General features: G+C 38.7%; 1 protein-coding gene across 10 annotated transcripts in view; it reads left to right on the forward strand.

The window, feature by feature from the left end:
* rbm47 (RNA binding motif protein 47) overlaps positions 1 to 22,342 on the forward strand; it is a 35,333-nt gene that overhangs the window by 1,697 nt on the left and 11,294 nt on the right. For 3 of the 10 annotated variants that reach the window (XM_077204761.1, XM_077204790.1, XM_077204780.1), the window contains exon 2: positions 12,354 to 12,528. The exons of 3 other annotated variants lie outside the window; for them this stretch is intronic. The gene's annotated coding sequence lies outside the window, so the exon portion shown is untranslated. Of the gene's footprint in view, positions 1 to 12,353; positions 12,529 to 13,755; positions 13,896 to 21,200; positions 21,291 to 22,342 lie in introns of those variants that run through there. 4 more of the 10 variants (XM_077204795.1, XM_077204770.1, XM_077204774.1 and 1 more) reach the window with 4 other exon arrangements.

The following is a 22,342-nucleotide window of genomic DNA, read 5'->3' on the forward strand; positions in this document are numbered from 1 at the left end:
CTGGTAAACCCTACGTTATGGGAACAAAATGTCCCATTATGGGGACAAAAAAAATCCTTGTCCTTGTGTGGACAGTTTTTGGTGCCTATGAGCAAAACTGTTTATAAAAAATACTAAATTATGTTTTTTGAAAATGTAAAAATGCAGAGATTTTTTTTTGTGATTGGTAGGTATATACAGTTTGTACAGTAGAAAAACCATTATGTCTATGGAATGTCCCCATAAAAAATGAAAACCCAGCTTGTGTGTGTGTCTGCGAGTGCCTATGAATGGCTTATTTCACGTAGGGGGTAAAGAGGTCAGTGGTCTTGAGAGCTGACATGCTGTGGCTTTGCATTGTGGGGATGTAGTTTAAAAGAAATGAAGTGAACTAGAAAAGAATTAACACTGAGGTGAAGTACAAAGAAAAGACAACTTGTCACTGTGTACACGTCTCACTGGTCAGGTGACTCTGTTATTACTCTAAATACTGCATCAGTTAAATGTGTAGGTGTAGGCATGTTTATTTGGTGACAGACCTTTGGGGGCCCAGTAGTGCGTGCAGTGTGTGTGTGTGTGTGTGTGTGTGTGTGTGTGTGTGTGTGTGTGTGTGTGTGTGTGTGTGTTTGAAATCTAATTGGCTGATTTGACTTGAACCAGTTCTCTCTGTCTCCATTCAGATGCTTATCTGATTATCAGAAGGCAAGCATAATCAGGTGCATGTGTGTTTTTAGAATTTATATACACTTTTATTATTTTTGTGAATATAGCAATGAATTTAATTTTCTTTTTATTTGGCCATTAATTTTCCTAAAGACGTAAAAATTTGTCTCGCAAATCAAGTATGAACTTTGAGACAGATATGCTTTAATTGTGCCTCTGGCTTATACTTCGGAAATGCGGTTAGAATTTCTGAGAATAAATTAATTAACATAAATCAGTTCAAACTGTCCTTTTTGATTAATTTATTTAAAATTTCGATCAAACAATTAGCAGGTAGAGTTTTGACCGATTTAAATCTTAGGTCAGACACAAAAAATACATTTAGAGTTGTTGAGTTATCCATGAATCAGTTCAAACTCTCCCTTTTAATGAATCGATTCACAACCCTGATTCAATGGCTTGTTTGCGCCTTCACTCAAAGTAATTTCTGGATAAGTATATAAATATTGAGATGTTTTTCAAAAAACTGATTTTAGTTTTTATATTGCCCAGTCCTATTGTCCAACTTTCTTTATTTCTGAAGAAAAGAAAAAAAACTCTTCCAAATCAGTCAAACGCTTTCATTTCTTTATCCCCACTGTTACGAGCCTGGCTCAAAGCAAGCAACAGAGTAGGGAAAGGCCACACACACGGAATAGGAATATAGTATATTTATTAAATTAATAGAATGTTAACAGAATAAACTTTGCTCAGCCAGTACTGAAGTTGGCTTTGAAAAAGAAATAAAAATATAAGCAATAGGAAATAAATAAACAAAACAAAATCATAAACGGTGCGGGAGAAATGCAACGGAGGCTGGTTCTCCTCCCGGTCTCATCTGAAGCATCTTTAAAGGCCCAGACCAGGAACTGATTAGCACAAACTCCAAACACCTGTGCCCAGCTCACCTGTAGGAGACAGACACAGCCAGGAGGAGGAGCCAGGCAAGGCCATGACACCCCCCTCCTTACGACAGAGGCCTCTCAAAGAGAGACTCTGGAAAAATTTCACACTCCTTTTCTTTCCCCCATAGAAGAATAAACATCAGATATAAACAAAAAAAATACTCAACTTTGTCTAGGGGTTATGGCTTGGACACTCCTCCCAAGGCGGCAAAGCAGATGCAAAATGGTCACTTGAGTCCAACAGGCCCCCCCACCCCTCCACTCAATCCCTCCCTCAAACCCAAGGCTCCAGCAAGTCCCGGTACCTGGAAAGCCAAATTTAAGGAGACTAGGCAGAGAAAGAGATAAGAGATACAAGAGAGAGACAGCCAGGACAAGACACTGACTTACTCCGGCTCACACGGGGCACGGGACAAGGCGTCAGCCATGACGTTGTCCACACCCCGAATGTGCCGGACCAGTAAGCTATACGGTTGTAAAAATAAAACCCAGCGCATAAGGCGCTGACTTGGGCTCTTTAGAGAGTATAAGAACGTTAATGGGTTGTGATCAGAATAAATGGTAACCGGAACAGCACCCCCACTTAAATAAACATCAAAGTGTTGTAATCCCCATATTAAAGCCAGTGTTTCTTTTTCGATGGTCGAGTAATTTAACTGGTGACGGTTAAACTTTTTTGAAAAGAAACACACTGGCCGGTCTACCCCTTGCTCATCTCCCTGCAGGAGTACGGCCCCAGCACCCACGTGGCTAGCGTCGACCTGCATCTGGAATGACTGGTCCATGCGGGGAGCCCTTAACACAGGAGCAGATGTTAACAACAACTTCACATTATCAAATGCGGCCTGACAAATCGCAGTCCAATCAAATTTAATACGGCCCTTCAAAAGGTCAGTCAATGGGGCAACAACAGTGGAAAAGTTAGCACAAAACCCACGATAATACCCCACCATTCCTAAAAAGCGTCGGAGCTCAGGTTTGGTAGCTGGAATAGGGAAATTATCGATAGCCACCACCTTAGCGTGCACAGGCCTCACCTGGCCCTGCCCCACCACCTTCCCCAAATAAACAACTGTCGCCTGGGCAAACTCGCATTTAGCGAGGTTTACAGTGAGGCGAGCTTCAACTAACCGTTTAAAAAGAGCCTGGATACGCTCAAGATGTTCAGACCACCCGTCACTATACACAACTACATCGTCCAAATAAACAGCACAGCCCTGTAAACCAGAGACTACGCGGTTCATTAGTCTCTGAAATGTGGCGGGCGCATTTCGTAACCCAAAGCTCATCACAGAGTACGAATACAGGCCAGACGGCGTTATGAAGGCTGAAACCTCCTGAGCCCGAGGTGTCAAAGGAACCTGATAGTAGCCTTTAAGTAAATCAAACTTACTTACAAACCTGGCCGAACCTACCCTGTCAACACAGTCTTCAACCCTTGGGAGCGGAAAAGAATCTGGCTTTGTGATGTTATTTAACTTCCGATAATCGGTACAAAATCTATACGTCCCGTCAGGTTTACTAACTAGAATGCAAGGCGAAGCCCAACTAGAATAAGAGGGTTCTGCCAAACCATTATTCAGAAGATACTTCACCTCTGCCTCTAGGTGCTGCTGTTTCTCGAGTGACACCCGATAGAACCTCTGCCTTATCGGCTCAGAATCACCCACATCGATGTCGTGCTTGATCAAATGAGTACACGACGGTGTGTCTGAAAATAAAGCAGGAAAGTTAAAAATCAACGACTCAACTGCTAATGCCCTCTCCTTGGACAAATGCCCAAGTATCGTGTCCAAATCAGACAACTTCTCTGAGTTCTTCAACCGAGGCTGGAGCACACAGTCGTCTGGGCTAACCACATCCTCATCACCACACGCTGCCACCATGTGGGGAGAGACGCTAGATATCCCAGCAACTGCAGCCACAGCAACTGACTTAACCTGATCACCAGTCTCGGCTGCCCCAGAAACCGAAGACCTACTGTAATAGGGTTTCAAAAGATTAATGTGACAGAGTTGCGTATTACGCCTACGGTCAGGAGTTGAAACTAGATAATTCAGGTCCGAAACCTGCCGAACTACCGTATAGGGACCTGAGTATCTAGCAAGAAAGGGAGAACCGGCTATCGGCAACAGCGCCAGAACCTGATCTCCAGGACTGAACACTCTCGGCTCAGCCCGGCGGTCATACCAACTCTTCATTTTCTTCTGAGCCTTAGTCAGATTTTCTACAGCCATCTCACAAGCTAAGAACAATTTCCGGCGGAAGCCGTTCACATACTCCAACAAGTTAGGATGACTTTCAGGACACTTCAGCTTATCCTGCAGGACAGCTAAAGGCCCACGAACTCTATGGCCGAACACCAAATCATTAGGTGAGAAACCTGTACTTTCCTGTGTTACCTCACGTGCTGCAAGCAACAGCCACGGAAGCCCTTCCTCCCAGTCTTTACTGAGCTGAACACAATAACCTCTTAGCAGTGACTTGAGCGTCTGGTGAAAACGCTCCAGAGCGCCTTGGCTCTGGGCGTGATAAGCGCTACTTAGCTGATGTTTAATACGCAGCTGCTCAAGCACTTCTGAAAACATACGTGATGTAAAATTAGAGCCTCTGTCACTCTGAATAATCTGAGGGATGCCGAAGATGGAAATAAACTGAGAGAGCGCCTTCACCACCGACTTGGTAGAAATTGTACGTAACGCATAGGCAGCGGGGTAACGGGTGGCCTGACACATCACAGTCAAAAGGTAAACACACCCCGACTTCGATGGAGGCAATGGTCCAACACAGTCGATTAGCAAATGCTCAAATGGGTTCCCTAAAGCCGGAATAGGGTAAAGTGGAGCTGGCTTGATCACCTGATTAGGCTTTCCCGTTATCTGACATGTATGACAGGTCTTAATGAAGCATGCCACATCCTTCTTTAGGCAAGGCCAATAGAAGTACTTCATAAGTCTGTCATACGTTTTCCGCACACCCAAATGGCCCGCTATATCACCATGAGCCGTCTGTAGTATCAAGTCTCTAAACTTCACCGGCACTACTATCTGGAAAACAGGATCCTCAAACATCTCTTTAGTCTGAGGCATCCACTTACGAACCAACAGCCCATCTTGAACAAAATAACCCCTCGCTGCACTCTCGCTCCTCAAGAGGCAAAACCCCAGCAAACAGTTCACTCAATGTTGAATCCTCCTTCTGAGCTACAACAAAATCACTAAATGACAGGGAAGATGGCACATTGGGCAAAACAATAGGCTGTAATTCAGGCTTACAAATTTTCTCTAGAACCTCAGTTCCAGAGGCACGATTCATGGCACGTGTTACTGCACAGGCAGTAAACACCTCAGGTAAGCTCTGCAGGCTACAATCAGTACCTGATGGGATAGATGGAACACTCTTAACCACCACAGGAGGTGGTACATCACGCCAAACACGCTCTCCAGCCAAGTTATTTCCCAAGATGAGATGTACACCATCTATAGGCAACGAATGGCGCACGGCAATGACAACTTCACCCCGAACCAGGTCTGACTGTAGCTCAATCCTATGCAGAGGAACAGTTACAACCTGCAACCCAATTCCCCTCACCAAAACATTACCCATGCTGGACTCACTAGAAAGAGGCAAAACAGACTCTAGAAGAAAAGATTCACAAGCCCCCGTATCTCTAAGAATTTTAACTGGCACCTTTGCAGAACTGCCCACCAATGATACTAAACCATCTGTAATGAAAGGAGAGTAATCATTAACATTGGCTTCAATTACATCAGACCCGCTATACGGGCTAGATCCCACAAGGCTGTCCGCGGACAAGTTAGAGGAGGCCACACCCCTTTCAGGTTTGGACCTAATCTCTGTGGGGATGAACTCAGACCGTGCGCGCACATCCGAAACGGCAAGAGCAACAGGTCTTGCCGCGCCAGATTTGCTCCTCTGGCCCCTTGCTCTCAAGACCGGACACTCGTTCTTCCAATGCCCCTTCTCTGAGCAGTAATGACAAGCATCCGGATCTGCCTTACCACGAGACTGTTCTTTGGCAACAGACTGACTAGCTGGAGTATTAGAAAATACTGAACGTTCACTGTAACGTCCAAAGCGCTGCTCGCGGTAACCCCTTCCTGAATTGTGTTCTTTAAAATTTTGCCTGTGCGTTAAAACGTATTCATCAGATAAAACTGCCGCATCTGCTGCTGTTTTTACCTTCCGCTCATTAATATATACCGCAATTCGATCAGGGAGGATGTTTCTAAATTGCTCTAAGACAATTAAATTACACAACTCTTCAAAGGTAGAAACGCCTACTGCAGCACACCAACGATTGAAATGACAATTCAGCTCTCTTACTACCTCTGTATAAGTCTGCTTTTCTCCCTTCTTCCAATTACGAAATCGCAGTCTATATGCTTCTGGAACTAACTCATATACTTTAAGCACAGCATCTTTCACACTTTTATAAATCCTTCTTTCAGGCACCGATAAAGCAATAAATGCCTCCTGCGCTTTTCCAACTAGAACGCTCTGGAGTAACAATGTTCGTTCAGGATCACTCCAACCACAATCATCTGCCACACTTTCAAACAGTGAAAAAAACACATCCGGATCTTTCTCACTAAACCTTGGAAGCAATCTGGCCATATTAGAGATATCAGGAGTGCGCGCTGGTCCAGTCGGAACATCGCCACCGGTATCACCCGTAATTTTCCCTTCTGCAATCAACCTAAGCCGTTCTAAGGCAATTTCTCTATCACTTTTGATTTTATCAAATTCTAGTTGACGTTCAGCTTCTCTCTCTCTACGTTCGGCTTCACGTTCAGCTTCTTTCTCTCTACGTTCGGCTTCACGTTCAGCTTCTTTCTCTCTACGTTCGGCTTCACGTTCAGCTTCTCTCTCTCTACGTTCGGCTTCACGTTCAGCTTCTCTCTCTCTACGTTCAGCTTCTCTCTCTCTTTGTTGCATTTCTAACAACTCTTTTTGTTGTTCAAAGGTAAGACCAAAATTACTGCGAGACTCACCCAATGTTGCCAAAGGCGTTGAAGCACCTTCAGGATCCAACTCATCCATTGAAGCTATTGATGGGAGAATTTTTCTTTCAGCCAATTTAGTTCTGACAGCCTGCCTTATCTGCACCAATTTCGCATTTTTCTTCAAGCCCAATTCAAAATTATAATGTTCACTAACGTCGCACAACTGCTCCTTAGTCAACGTATCTAAAACCTGATCTGATGGAGCAGCGAAAAATGTATCCAAAGTATCCATTTATTTACTCTGCCCTTTTCTTTAACCCCTAAACAAAAAAAACAAAAAAGTATTATTTTTTTAAGCACATTTATCAATGTAAGTGCGGCCACCACACTGCAGCTACGAGACAAAATAAACGGAGCTGCCCTGCACACTTCGATCCACTTCATGCATACCCCAAGAACAGAGATTTTTAATACACGATATCAGCGGGACCTAACTTCCCCGACAAAATGTCGTTAAAGCAGGCATCCACGACTGTGTCCTCCGCCCAGGGTATAGCACAAAAACAAAAAACAAAAATAACAAACAAGCGTTAAGCACTTTGCAGGGGTTCGTAAAGCTCCAATGACTACACCAATTAATTATTAATTATTTTTGTCTCGCAAACACAGCGCAGCCCGCACCCACCCAACAATGAACCACCTCCTAATACTATAACCTGGCTGTATTTAAACAAGCCCAGGCACAAACGAACCAAATTTTGTCTCCCGCACCGACGTACTGCAAAAAAAATTCAAAACCTAATTAACTGATCCGCGTGTCTTTCCCAATAACCATGCGTTAAATGCCCAATCAACCTTACTGCGCCGGATCAGCGTAGGATCCAAATACAGTTTACAAATTTGGCACACTAATCAAAACGACCTACAATTCAACTACTCAAACCCAATTGAGAAATGCAAAAAAACGCATATTTACCGATCGATGGTTCAAAATCCCGGACGAAATCCCCAAATCTGTTACGAGCCTGGCTCAAAGCAAGCAACAGAGTAGGGAAAGGCCACACACACGGAATAGGAATATAGTATATTTATTAAATTAATAGAATGTTAACAGAATAAACTTTGCTCAGCCAGTACTGAAGTTGGCTTTGAAAAAGAAATAAAAATATAAGCAATAGGAAATAAATAAACAAAACAAAATCATAAACGGTGCGGGAGAAATGCAACGGAGGCTGGTTCTCCTCCCGGTCTCATCTGAAGCATCTTTAAAGGCCCAGACCAGGAACTGATTAGCACAAACTCCAAACACCTGTGCCCAGCTCACCTGTAGGAGACAGACACAGCCAGGAGGAGGAGCCAGGCAAGGCCATGACACCACAAACTCAAGTGATAAGATTTAGGGACATTTCTCAATTCTACATTCTTTATTGACTCAGTACTTTTGTTTCCTCTTTGCGGGAAACACACACATTTCTTATTCATCCACCTTCAGTACTTCAGTCAGTCTTTCTTGACTCTTGTAGATGTACTATTAGATATAAAGAAGGAAACAGAGAGAGAGCAAGACAGGTCACCTCTCTTTCTGAGTTCTTAAAGTCATATGACTGATCATGTGACCTCCTCAGCATGACTTTAACCCTGACAGACATCTGGACAAGCGTGTGTGAGTTGTGTGTGAGTGAGTGAAACAGGATCTCCTCTCTCTCCCTTCTGCTTTTCTTCCCATCTCTCTCCCTAATACACACCAAATACCTGCACTTCACAATGAATGCATTCTTACACTGTCTCTATAGACAGACTAGAAAAGATGTGTGTGTGTGTGTGTGTTCAGCATGGTTCTCCTCCAGGTAGTTTGATTAATAGTGACTTCTGAGGGGTGGAGCTCTTTGAGTCCAAAGACTTAATTTGGGATATCCCACCGTGCGACACACACAGACACACACACACACACACACACACACACACACACACACACACACACACACACACACACACACACACACACACACACACACACACACACACACACACACACACACTGGTCTCCTTAGTGACACAAGTTCTGCATGTCCAAATCAAGTCGCTCAATTTCTCTCTGTCTTGCTAATGCTTTTATGCCGCTTCATTTCACACTGCTCTCTCTCCCCTTTCTTCTTTACTTTGTTGTAGTGAGTAATAATAGGCCCTGTCTATTGAACCCAACAAACCGCACAAAAGCAGCATTGGTGTGTGAGTACTGTTATATAGCGTGCACATCGTAATTGCATTACCAATGTACCACTCACATTTTGATGTACAAATCTGCTGTAGTGTGTGTACGTGTGAAATGAAGGGTTGAGAGAACGCAATGGTCCCTAGCAGCTTGCCTTCTTTTAAATGTAACTATTTAAAATATCTCATCCCTCTTGCATTGATACTGGAGACTCACACATTTACAAGTGTTTCCTTTTCTGTAAGAACACCCTGTCCTTCAGCTAAGACGTCGAAAAAGAGAATAGTACAAAAAGTAACCACTTTTCTCTTAACATTAAAAATAGCACACGGCATCACTGATTTACATTAAGTGTTAACCTCTCAAAAAAAACTGTTTTTGTTTCGTATGACCCTTTAGTCAGTGTTCTATGGGAAAACTTGAAGAGTAAGTGCATTTGAAGTGATTTGAATCAACAAAGTGACAGAAAGTCAATTATTTTCAATGAGAGTTGGCATTAGTGACAGACTGTCCGCAAATAGTTTTTTGAAGCGTGAGACTGAAAGGAATTGAGAGACAGAAAAGGTTTCATTAAAAATATCTTAATTTGTGTTTCGAACATGAACAAAAGTCTTTGGGAATGACAGAATTTTGTTTTTGGGCGAACTATCTTTAACTTTAAACAGAGTTCAGTGTCATGCAAATGAGCAGTGACACGATGCGGTCACAACCAAGGGATTACATTAGTTATCCTCCATGATTACTACGCATTGAGCATGCCAAATTGCTTCGATACGCAACAAAATGATTCAACATGATATGACGTCACATTCCTAGGGCATCTATTTTTTCAAATAAATTACAAAACACAACTAATAATCATAATAATCAATAATTTGGCATTGCACTTCAAAAGTCAATCTATGATGTTTGGATCATGTTTGTAATCATGTTTGGATCCTCTATTGTTCAAATATATTTGCATTACGGTGATTCACAGGTCAAAGTTCACTGAAATTCTTCTAAATAAATCAGAGTTTTTGTCCTTTATTTCTATTAGGGTGCCATTGCGCTTTGTAGCCTTGCCTACAGTGAAATCTCATTGGTCTAAAATCACACTGTGTTTTGCAATGTCTAAAATATGGCTCTTCCATGTCTGGTGATATTTAAAGCTCTCGAGTGGTTGAGCCATCAGCGCAGTCACCATCAGATGACCTTGACTCAGATATCTACTGTAGGTTAGAAGTATTACTAGCAAAGACAGTCTGTTTGCGTGCCTATGTGTGTGTGTGTGTGTGTGTGTGTCTTTAGTCTATTCATGTATTCGTACAGTGTTGAAGTTTAAGTTAAACCTGATTTTCCAGTAACCTCTACCGGCAATGTGTGACGCAATGTGTGCAAAACTAAAACACACTTACACAATCTATCTTTATCCCCCACAATACACACACAAACACACACGTACGTCTTATATCCCCGTCCTTTGAGAATACAGTTAATATGTTTCATTTATATTTATCTAATACTCTGTCCCTTTTTCTGTAACAAACAAACTCTCTCATCCCTCCATCCTGAGGAAGAACAGAAGGAAAGATTTTACATGTTTATAATGGGCATTGATAAGGCTAAAGGCAGACTTTGCACCCTCTCAAGGCATGTTGACTTTCAACACAGCCTCACCCTGCTTTATAGCCTACCCACAATGCATCATGTGCTCAGGTTTTATAATGTTGGCAATGATTAAAAAGATAATCACTGAAGGTGCTATTTTACATTTCAAGGTTGCATTTTGATCGAGTGTGGAAAAACTTCTGAAATGTTTCCTTGTGAATTAATGTGTGTGCACTAGCGTTTTGAGCTCGGGACTGTTGTAGACAGTTCAGCTGGAGATCCATCCAACTGGTTTCCCACACCTTTGTGTGTGTGCGTGCGTGCGTGCGTGCGTGTGTGTGTGCGTGTGTTTAGTGTGTCTACTAGGGATTTTTGTGATCAGCCAGCCGCCTAGAACCAAAACTGTTTCGGCTCTTAAGCACAACGTCATTTCCTGTATATGCACACCCCCTGTTGCACTTCTCTCATCCCCCTCCCTCTTTCCAACCCCAGGATTTTTAGTAGTTACAGCTGAATGTGTAACAAGTGACCATCATATGACATCTTACTGACTCCGCAGAAAAATATAATCGGGTAGTTGCTAAATAACATGTCCATGAACTAAAGGAAAGTGTTAAAGGTATACACCACCATTCAAATGTTTGTGTTTGGTAGGTTATTCGTGTTTTAAACTATCTTATGCTCACCAAGGCTGCATTTATTTGATCAAAAATACAGTAAAAACAGTAATGTTGTGAAATATTATTAGAATTTAAAATAACAATTTTCTATTTTAATGTTATTTTAAAGGTAATTTATTCCTGTGATGGTAAAGCTGAATTTTCATCATCATTACTCCAGTCTTCTGTGTCACATGATCCTTCAGAAATCAGTATAATATGCTGATTTGCTGCTCAAGAAACATACTTTATTAGCAAAGTTTAAAAAAAACAATTGTGCCGCTTAATATTTTTTTGTGGAAACCGTGATTTGTCATTTTTTTGGATTCTTTGATGAATAGAAAGTTTAAAAGAACAGCATTCATTTCAAAGAAAATTGTTTTATTAGACTTTAACTGTCTTTATGATCAGTTTAATGCATCCTTGTTGAATACAAATTTTAATTTATTTAAAAAAAAACTTTCAGTCTGACTGAATAAATGAATAATATATAAAATAATTTAAATAATAAAATAAAATAAGAGATTTATTTATAAATCTCAAATCTGTCATTATATTATAGTAGATGTTTTGCAGGTGGCAATTTTTTGAAGGGATCTTAAAAGCATGAAATATATTTTTCCCATAGCATATATTTACCCGTCTACTGCATTTCATGTCACAACTCATGATAGTCGCTAGAGAATCAGTGTTTCCAGTCCATAATTGTCATGTGATCTCAAAATGTATAAGTATAGTCTGTGTTTCTATTTCAGATTATGTTTGGGGTGCACAATTGTTTTTCATAATTGTTTTCATTTGGCTAGTGCTGGTTATCAGGCAAACACTCAACCATTTGCGAAATCAATGATTTCTACCTTATCTAAGTAACTAAAGCAACACAAGACACACTGTAACGTGTGAGTACCTGTTTCGTAGGAACAGGAATGAAAAGATTTCACAGACCTTTCCAGGTTCGAATGAGCATGAGGGCTGCTGCACTTTAAACTTTTTGTCTTTAAATGTTTTTGAACGCAGGAATTCAGGAAATTGATTCCAGGTCAAGCTGAAGAGTTTTCAGTCATTTGCCACCTGTAATGAACCTTTGCTTAGTCAGTGGACAACCTCATTCACAGCCCACTACACACAGTCACGCACCCGCACAGACATCTCGTTTGCTTCCAGAATAACTGGAGAGAAAGGTTCTTGGGTGTGACAAGGAAAAGGAAGAAAGAAAGAAATATAGGAGAGAGGTGTAGGAGGGGGCACCTTTGCTCTGCCCCACCCCTAACATGCACTGAGTAAACACTCTTTTACCAACTGCACCTCCAATCACACACTCCGCCTCTCTACCCCACAGACTGTGTGTGTGAGAGCGAGAGATTGACCGAGAGAGGGAGAAGAGGGTAACCGCTGACACCAGACAAACAGAAGGCCTGAGTGTGTGTGTGTGTGACTGTGTGTGAGTGAAACAACATCACAGTATACACACATCAGCTTTACCCGGACACACAATCATTCACCTGAAAAGACAGGTAACGTCTGTGTTTTTTTTTATTTTTTTTTTTTAATGCCTGTGTGTCTGTGACCGCTGGGATTCTAAAGTATGTGTGTGTTTGAGCACTTTTTTAGTTCTGGCTTATGTCTTAATTAAACAGTTGATCTTTACTTAGGCGTCCATGTTGTAATGACATTATGACCTTCAGGGGAACTTTATAAAGGAAAACTATATTTGCTCGCTAAGGATATTTAGTGACATTTTACAATAAGGTCACATTTGTTAACATTGATTAATGCATTAGCAACATGAACTAACATATAGCAACATATTTTTAAAGCATTTGTTAATCTTTGCTAATGTTAGTTTGTAAAAATGTAATTGTTCATGGTAGTTCACAGTGCATTTACTAATATGGTTTCAATCTATTTTAGATATACATTTAAGTATTGAGTAATAATAATTTAAATACATGTACGCCAATAATTTAAATCCATGTAATTATGGTTAGGATTGGGGTTTGGTTTAGGTAAATGTAGTTATGCATAATTTATAGTTTTATTTTATTACTACATGTAACGTGTGACACTGTAGAATAAAGTGTTACCATGCACTAATGTTAACATTGATTTTAATAATGTATTAGTATATCTTGAAATTAACATTAAGATTAATAAATGTGGTCACACTTTAGATTAGGGCCCAATTTTCACTGTTAACTGACTTTTGCCTCAATAAACTCTTAATTACTGCTTATTAATAGTTAGTACGGTATATGTTAGGTATGTTTAGGTATTGGGAAGAATAAGGGAGGTAGAATATGGTCATGCAGATCTAGGCATTAATATGTGCTTTATAAGTACTAATAAACAGCCAAAAATCCTAGTAATATGCATGCTAATAGTGACAATTGGACCATAAACTAAAGTGTTACCATAAATGCTGTAGAAGTGTTGTTCATTTTAGTTCATGTTAACTAATGTTGACAAATTAAACCTTATTGTTACCAGATATTCTAGAGTAATTGTATTAAAATGAAATGAAAATAGCATCATTTGACTAGCAGTATTGTGTGTTAATGCAAGTGAGCGTAAAATAGTGTAAAATGTTACTGTGCGTCACAGTGTTGGTTGTTGGTCTTTGGACTTCTTCAGTCTTATGTTTGCTGTTGGGGTGGGCCCAGACCTGTGCGTGTTACTGTTATCAGAAAGGTTCCTGTATCTCTTTAGTCAGTGGCAGAGGTATCTTGATTCGCCATGTGCAGATTTCTCACAGAAACATCATCAGGAGAAAGTGATGAGACATCAGAAATGTGCTCACAGGAGGCATTTTGAGCAGATCATCAGCTGCATGTGTCTGAATCAGCGGACTGTGTTTGATCAGGACTCGTCACATTGTGTTGCAGTAAGTAGATTAACCGCAGGAGTGAAGAGTTCAAACTACAAGATAAGAAACCTCAAGATGTCATCAGTGTGCGTGTGGTTCATCCCAATACTAATTTATGTGCAGTGTAGTGAAATGAAGTGCTTCAGTTTATAGTCGGGCATGTGTGCGTTTGGGATTTGTCCACTTGCTGTGTGTGTGTGTGTGTGTGTGTGTGTGTGTGTGTGTGTGTGTGTGTGTGTGTGTGTGTGTGTGTGTGTGTGTGTGTGTGTGTGTGTGTGTGTGTGTGTGTGTGTGTGTGTGTGTGTGTGTGTGTGTGTGTGTGTGTGTGTGTGTGCGCAAAAACAAAATGATTAATATGTGATGATTTGTTTGCTTGTGTATTCACTTAAACTTAATCATTTTAAGTTTTCTACTTCCTCCTTCCTGTTTTGTTTTTGATTGTAAGCAGTGTTGCTATGTGAACTAAAATGTAAACAATTGAATATCGTAAAGCTGAAATGAATATTAGATGAACAACTTAAATGAAAATTAGAGATGTTGTCTTGGCACCTAAAATAAAAATAGTTTACGATTACAAGAATATAACTAAATGAGTGATATTCATAAAAGACTAAAATATTACATATATAAAATAATAATTTAATAAGAAGTGTTAATAAAATACTATAATAGCATATGATGCTTGGGCATTTTTGACTATAGTTTTTGTAGTCATGTGAACAAAAATCATTGAGTGTGTTCTAAATGAATGACTGGATAAATGTTTTACTGTAGCCTGTTTTCATAGAGAATTGAAACTGAGGACTACAGGAATTGAGATTTGTGTTGTGGGTAGGATTGTCACCGTGTTCAGATGTCTTCCACTCTGTCTGGCATCTTTTGACGCGACGCCAGTGTTCTGTTTTAAAAGGAACCATAATGTGTTCTTTATGTAATATTGTTAAGTGGCCTCCTCTGATCCAGATGCTCATTTACAATGCACATAGCTTAATTATAGAACCAGCAAGTGACATACTAGACATGTTCTTGATAGGTTTCAAGAATTCACCCATATAAATATATATATATATATATATATATATATATATATATATATATATATTTAAATGCTGTTAATTTTAGTGTATCAGATTGATTGTTATTGTGACATGGAGGTTTATTCTCTGTCTACATGAAGACATAAAGTCCATAAGCTTTTGGGATCCCATCATGAATTGCACATTTGGCCATTTCACCCTAACCGCTTGATTAACGGAAGTGGTAGTTTCCTCATGTGTCAGGTTCAAAATCAATCAGCAGCTTTTTTTGCTGGATAACTAATTTTATGCTTAATATGAAAGTTACATTTAGGGAACTTTAAGTTGAAGTTGTCTAAATATTAAGTGTCCATTTGATTTCACTATAATTAAATGATATTTGGCTGGTTTCACAGACGAGGCTTAAGTCTAGTCCCAGACTAAAATGTATGTTTGAGCTGTCTGAACTGAAAGCAACTTGCACTGGCATATCTTAAAATATGTCAGCGCCATTGTTTTGTCTCAAGATGCACACCAGTAATGTTTTTTTCTAAGGCACGTTTATAAAAGCTACCTAAATATCCTAATTAAACTGAGGCCTAATCCTGGCTTAATCTAGACCCTGCCTGAAACCAGGCCTTTATGTATATATATATATATATATATATATATATATATATATCGCCATTTGATCCACTACCGGCCACCTTGATCACTGGCCATTTAAAAACCTCTATTGTTTTCCCACTAGGGTTTACCTAGTCATTATGTTTTGGTTAAGTAAAGTCTGTTAAATTAAAGTGAATTGTGGATTCTCGTTTAAGCAGAGTTAATGTTAATGATCTGCACATTGATTATGAAGTGTTGCAAAGGTCAACGTTTGTCAGAGATGAGGTTTAATTATTATTGAGAGTTTTTGCTTAGTCACTGAGAAGAACACAAAGTTCTGCACTTTTCTGTTCATCATGTGAGAGGTTTCTTAAAGTGTGGCGTTTTAAGAGTCACTTCAGCAATAAACATTAACTTCCAAGATTATGTGTTGGCTAGTCAACACCCTTTGAGTCCTAATGCAATGGTCACCTTGTATGGAGGCTGAGTTAATCTAAACCTTGCTGACACCGTAACATTCAGCCACGGTTATAAAAAAAACACAAACACTCTCACTCATGTCTTGTAGCCGCCTTTTATCACTGAGAGTCCTTCATGACACTCAGACCAGAGCTTTTGTGTCTCTGTGAGGGCTTTTATTTGCTCTCTTGGTTGCTCTATGGAGTGTATATTGTCTGAAGAGCCCTTGTCGTGACTAAAGACCTGCCAAGCATCTACACATAAACAGAAAGACAGACACAAATGGGTCAATGACGTGACACTCATCTATTAATTAAAATGCAATTCTTACATGCTTTAACTTGAATATGCATTTTCTATGATCGTGTTTTAAATTCTCAATTTAAAGTGATTTTGATAGTTTTTACGGGAATAAAGTAAAAAATGTTACTGATATAACTGTCTTGGTTGCAGCATTTTGAAAAAGTCTCATTAAAATAATTTAATTGTTACTTATTAATAATCTTGAGTATTCTCAAATCATATATCAATAAAAACTGCTACACTGCTTATTATTCGAAAAACTTTTGTCTGTTAAATCAAAGTCACCTGGTGTGAACAACATGCACAAACATGCAGAAAACATGAAACAGGAAGTGATATCATAGATAAAACCCCTGCTCACGGTTTTATGAAAAACGCAATGTTAGAAGAGGTAGTAAAATGTCATGTGATGCAGGTCCCCAAAAACAGATATGTATTAACTATTCTGGATTATTGTAAACGATACTTTTTTATCCTAAAAATCATATTTTAAAATAATGATTCAGTTGTGTACACCCACATTTATTCAAGGTCTGAAGGAAATATGTTACTTTGTACTTGATGGTTGCACCGGTTTTTTGATTATTATTTTTTTTCAAAACCATATGAAACCATCCTGGTTAAATATAAATAATACATTTCTAAGAACTTGGCACATGTGTTTTAAACTAGATTATTTCCCTTTTCTTTATTATGATTCCTTGACATGCTTATTTGTCATTGACCCATGCTTCTTCATTATCTTTTGTATTTGAGAGTGTGTATTTGAATGCGCACTAATGTATTCTTGCAACTGAGTAAAAATTACAACCTTGTTATTCATTCACGCCATAGCCGCATAACCGCACTACTTTCTGCAATTTTTCAAACTGTAATACAAACACATGTGTGATATGTAAGCAAGAATTTGAGTTAAATCTCGGTTAATGACTCTTCTCTACGCTATTTCCCCATACTTTTTCCCATCATGCAAATTGTCAGTGTTGATCCATTTTCCAAGCCACAGACACCCAACTCAGTAAAGCAGGTGTGTGTGTGTGTGTGTGTGTGTGTGTGTGTGTGTGTGTGTGTGTGTGTGTGTGTGTGTGTGTGTGTGTGTGTGTGTGTGTGTGTGTGTGTGTGTGTGTGTGTGTCTGTGTCTGTGTCTGTGTCTGTGTCTGTGTCTGTGTGTGTGTGTGTGTGTTTTCTATCCGTACAGCTTTCTTTGGGAGGCCAGCATGTGCATTGTTCTACCCTTCTACATTTCACACTTTGCTTACACTGAGATCGAAGGAGTTTCACCCAAGAGATAGTAATTTATCTGTCTGTGCAAGCCTTGTGCGTGTACCTGTGTGCGTGAGTTTATTTGTGCTGATTGTCAAGTATTGTCCTGTGTGTTAAAGAAGTCAAAGATCAGATATTTCTGTCAATCAGTATCTTAGATAATAACAAACCATTATCTTGTGGTCACATACACATAAACCCTCACACTTTCCAAGAATGGCCCTTCTTCATTTACACACTTAGCCATCATTTGTTGTTTAGATCACTTTTATTTAGTAACAAGCCATTTATTTAAGAACTTTATAAGCTTAAATGACATATTTTAATCAAAATTAAAACACGCTTTAAGGAAATGATGGCGTATTTGAATTTAAAAATCAAGCATACTTATACCATTGGCTCATTCTCAAACGTAGTTTGTGTGACAACACTTTTCAGTAGGTCCCATTAGTTAACCTTAATTCATGCATTAACTTACATTACATAAGAATGAGCAATACGATTGTACATTATTCATTGATGTTTGTTAATCCTTGTTAATTCACATGTAAATTAGCTTATGTAAGCTCAGGTATTTTTAAATATTCAAGTTAACCAAGATAAAATATATGCTTTAGGTGTATTTCCATTGTTAGTTCATGGTAACTAATGAAGTTAAATAATGTTAAAAAATAGAAACTCATTGTAAAGTATTACTTGTTTTGTTTTGTTGTAAAATGGTAGAGAAGATTTAAAGTTTAAAAAATATTATGATTATTAGTCCATGGGCCCTATTTTAACGATCAAAGCGCATGATCAAAACCGCAGGGGGCAAGTGCACTTAAGGCGTGTCCGAATCCACTTTTGCTAGTTTAACGACGGGAAAAATGGTTGGCGCGCGATTACATTTTATTAAAATTTTGATTTTAATAAAAAAATAATTGTATTTTTAATATTTGGCATGTTTGTATTCTGCTCCGCGTAATAAGCACAGTGTACGCGCGTTGTGGACCCGTCTATAGGCACATATTACTAACGCGCTCTTTAAATAACAAAAAAAATATATTGCGCCATTGACTTTAGACCCGGTTTCAGTTGGTCAATGGTGCAGTCGCTGCCAAAATAGCAACACACCAACAAAGTGCCCGAACACACCTCGTTTTCAGACCAGCACGCCCATGGGTGCACAGATGAGCAAATGCATGTGCTATTTAAACAACGTGGCGCAGGAACGTGAAAATGATAACTGCGTCAGGCTGAAACTAGCAAAAAACACTTGCTTCGTGCCGCATTGCGTCAGGTTTGTGAAAGGGCCCTATGTCTTGTTAAAATAAGAGCACTCTGTATTTGTGTGTAAATGCGTTTGTCTGTGTGTGCAGCTAGTGATTTGTGTTGGTTAATCATCCACCTGCTGCTGCCTCAGGTTTCCTTGGACCAAGTGCAGACACACACACACACACACACACACACACACACACACACACACACACACACACACACACACACACACACATATATAAAGGTCAACCATTGCCAGGCAGGTACAATGAGATATGGAGACGTAATGTTGGCTGGAAAATGAGTAATCTTTTTCTACCCTCTCAATCGTTCATTTTCTCTCTTTTGCCACTGATTCTCACTTCCTGCTGTTTTCAGTACATCTGTACGGAACAAGGAAACATCCACAAAGTCTCACTTCCAGAAACACATGAGGGCCTAAAAAATGCTTCTTCGTGTCTTTTGTTGTCCCTATTGATTTACCTTAAAATGATATACTGTTTAATGATAGGTTTTATTGTACATTTTGTTTTCAGCAGACATTATTATAAAAAACAACATTTGTATGGCTTCCTGGGCAATTGAACCCAAGACCTTGCCATTGTTAGTGCCATGCTCTACTGTTTTACAGAATTGATAACTCATATACTGTACTGTGTCAATGTGAACTGCTATTGGGACAGCACACCTATATGAAGTGTTTCTCTTTGTTTCATCCTGGGCAATATTGTAAATGTTTAAAACATTTATAAAATTAAAATATATTATCAAGATTTTAAGGTATGTACAAATACAGAAATTGACTTTAAAATATAGACCTAAAAAGTGTGACAACTTGCCCCTATATCCCCGATTTGCTGAACAAAGCCCCAAATGAAAAGCCTATAAATGCACTCCATTTTGCAGTCAAGCTGATGCATAAGCGCCGTGTTGTTAAGATAGCGTGTAAAGGTAAAAACAGCCCAGTTTTCATGAGAACATAAACGTGTCACACGTGAATTCCCCAGCTAAAAAAACTATTTCTAAGAACGTTTTGCTAACATTCTTATCAAGCTAGGAAACATTATTTCTGAATGTTCTCTGAACAATCAAAATGTCAAGGTTTTTTTTTTTCTTCCTTTCTTTTTTTTCCCTTGGTTTTGTGAACATTAGAGAAAACTTGATCAATCTGATCATTTTGCAAATACTTTGGGAATATGTCTTTTGAATGTTATCTAAACCATCTCAAACTAGGAAGTAGTAACGTTTAAAAAAAGTTAGATGAACATCCAACTAAAATATTTTAGAATAATGTTGCATGAATGATGTATAAATAATGATTTTGTGCTCGTTTCGAGAAAGTTATTAAAGACTAAATAACTTTGAGCGGACATTCTGTTATTGTTGCTGGAAGAACGTTTGTTCATAACGTTCTGAGAACATTCCCTGTTCTGGCTGGGAACTCATTCTGTGCTGCCTGCTCTCTGTTAGAGTTTTTGGAGAGGCACACATATGTTAGGCACACACCAATGCTTTTCCAATGTTTTATGCGACTGACGTCTTTAGACAAGTTTCACTCACATCTCTTATCTTTTGTAGAGTCTCGCTCATGAACAGGTTTTTAAACGCGGTGTCAAGTTAAAAACAGTTAAACTTTTTATAAAGTGTCTTGAGATCAGCGTTTTTGAATAGCCTTTAAAACGTGGCCTGTAACTGCGCAGGGGGCATAATTAATAGCTTTTTTTATCACACAATTTTTGTCATATTTACTCGCATAAAATCAATGAACTAAATTGACAGCTATTATTGCTCCTCTTGCTGAATCTCATTTTTTTTAATGCATTCTTTCTTTACTTGTTCAGTGTCTGGCAGAAATCCATTTTTTCCTTATCTCTCTTGACCTCTCCTTCCTCCCGATTTCTGCTGAATCGTCTTTCATTGTCGTTTGCACACTTCCATTGACCCCACTTCCTTCAGTCTATCCCCAATTTAATACAAACTGACAACCAGTGGGTCATTCAGAGGCAGTATGTTTTATGGATTTTTTTTAATTTGTCCTGCAGAATTTGCATTTTTTTTATTGTTCATATTCTTGACATGTTTTTTGTACTATTATTTAAGTTGATTATAACAAACCCTTTAATTTCAGGTTATAATAGCTGTTGGACTCCCTCTTGGTGTTGCTGTCTCCTCATTTAAAGTGATCACTGAAACGTTACATCTACAGATGTATTATTTAAATATCTGTTATTGGTTGGTTTTCCCGGTCCTCTTGGCTTTTGATTAGTCAGTGTGCTTTTCTTCCTGTTTCTGCTTGGCCTTGAGCCACACATGTACTGATTTTCAGTATATGTGTGTGTAAGCATGTGAATGAGGAAGTGTTTCTGGATGTGTGTGAGAGAGAGAGCTTTGGTTTAGTACTGCTGAGTTGCCTGTTATTCCAACCTCAGTCACAGTCACAGTCACATGCTCCTTCAGCGAGCCTCTTGAACTCATCATGAAAACACCAGGTACAAACTTAAGCACGGTGCGTGTTGTAATTGTTAATTTATTTTAACTTTATTCCTGGAGTAAATGACTAATTAATAACCTTTACACCTTTGTTGTAGCTTTATGTCCTCTTAGTTGTGTTTGCATGCATTTGTGTGTTGTGTGAGTTGTGTGAACTTAGTTGTGTGCAGATAAGCTGTGTGTGGGTCAGCATGCTCTGCGTGTGTTACCATGGTTTCATTGCTAAGCAACCTAACTACCTTACTCTCTAAACGGCATCAAGGTCCGGCTAACCAGAGCCAACTAACAGCTAAACAGTGTGATTGAATATACAGTATATAATGTTGTATTATGCAAGAAACATACTAATTTCCTTAAAAAAACAACTTAGTTTCTTTATATCAAACACAATTTCTTTGTCTAAGATTTTGTAGTTTACTTCCATGCGTCTGTGTTCTGCTTATGGAAAATTTTGGACTGTAGGATTTGGGCATTCTGGAGATTTATTCCATGCTGAAGAATGTAGATGTGGCGTAGTGAGGTTTATTAGGCAGCTTTAGGTGTAGAAGAGGATTTATGTTTTATGTGTGTGTGTGTTTTATACAGAAAATAGGACTTATACACTGTAAAAAAATATTATTGGTTTAACTTTAAGTAAATAACCTGGTTGCCTTAAAATTTTGAGTTCATTGATTTTGAAAATTTGAGTTAATGCAATAGAGATTGGTTTAATCAACAGAAACTCAAAACAAAATGTTATCTGAACCACATAACTTATTGAAGTAACTTATCTATCTAAACTTATCTAAAAAATAATGTTATGAAAAATGTATATAAATAATAAAATCATGAAAATATGTTTACAGTAATAATTATAGTAATATTTTACAGTAATTTCTACAGTAATTAACAATAAAATATATTCATGAGAGATTTTCTTTAATTTATTGAGTGATATTTGACATTTAATTATAGATGCTTATTTCTTTCTGTTACCTTTGCCATCATCTAATGCTCACTTGAAGTTAATCTTAAAAAACATTCATGGTTTATAAGAATGTTGTTAAATGCAATGGCAAATCTCAAAAT

Source organism: Siphateles boraxobius, unplaced genomic scaffold, assembly GCF_051911475.1.
Source record: "Siphateles boraxobius isolate OS27281-9 unplaced genomic scaffold, OSU_SipBor_1 119, whole genome shotgun sequence".
Taxonomy (NCBI): Eukaryota; Metazoa; Chordata; class Actinopteri; order Cypriniformes; family Leuciscidae; genus Siphateles; species Siphateles boraxobius.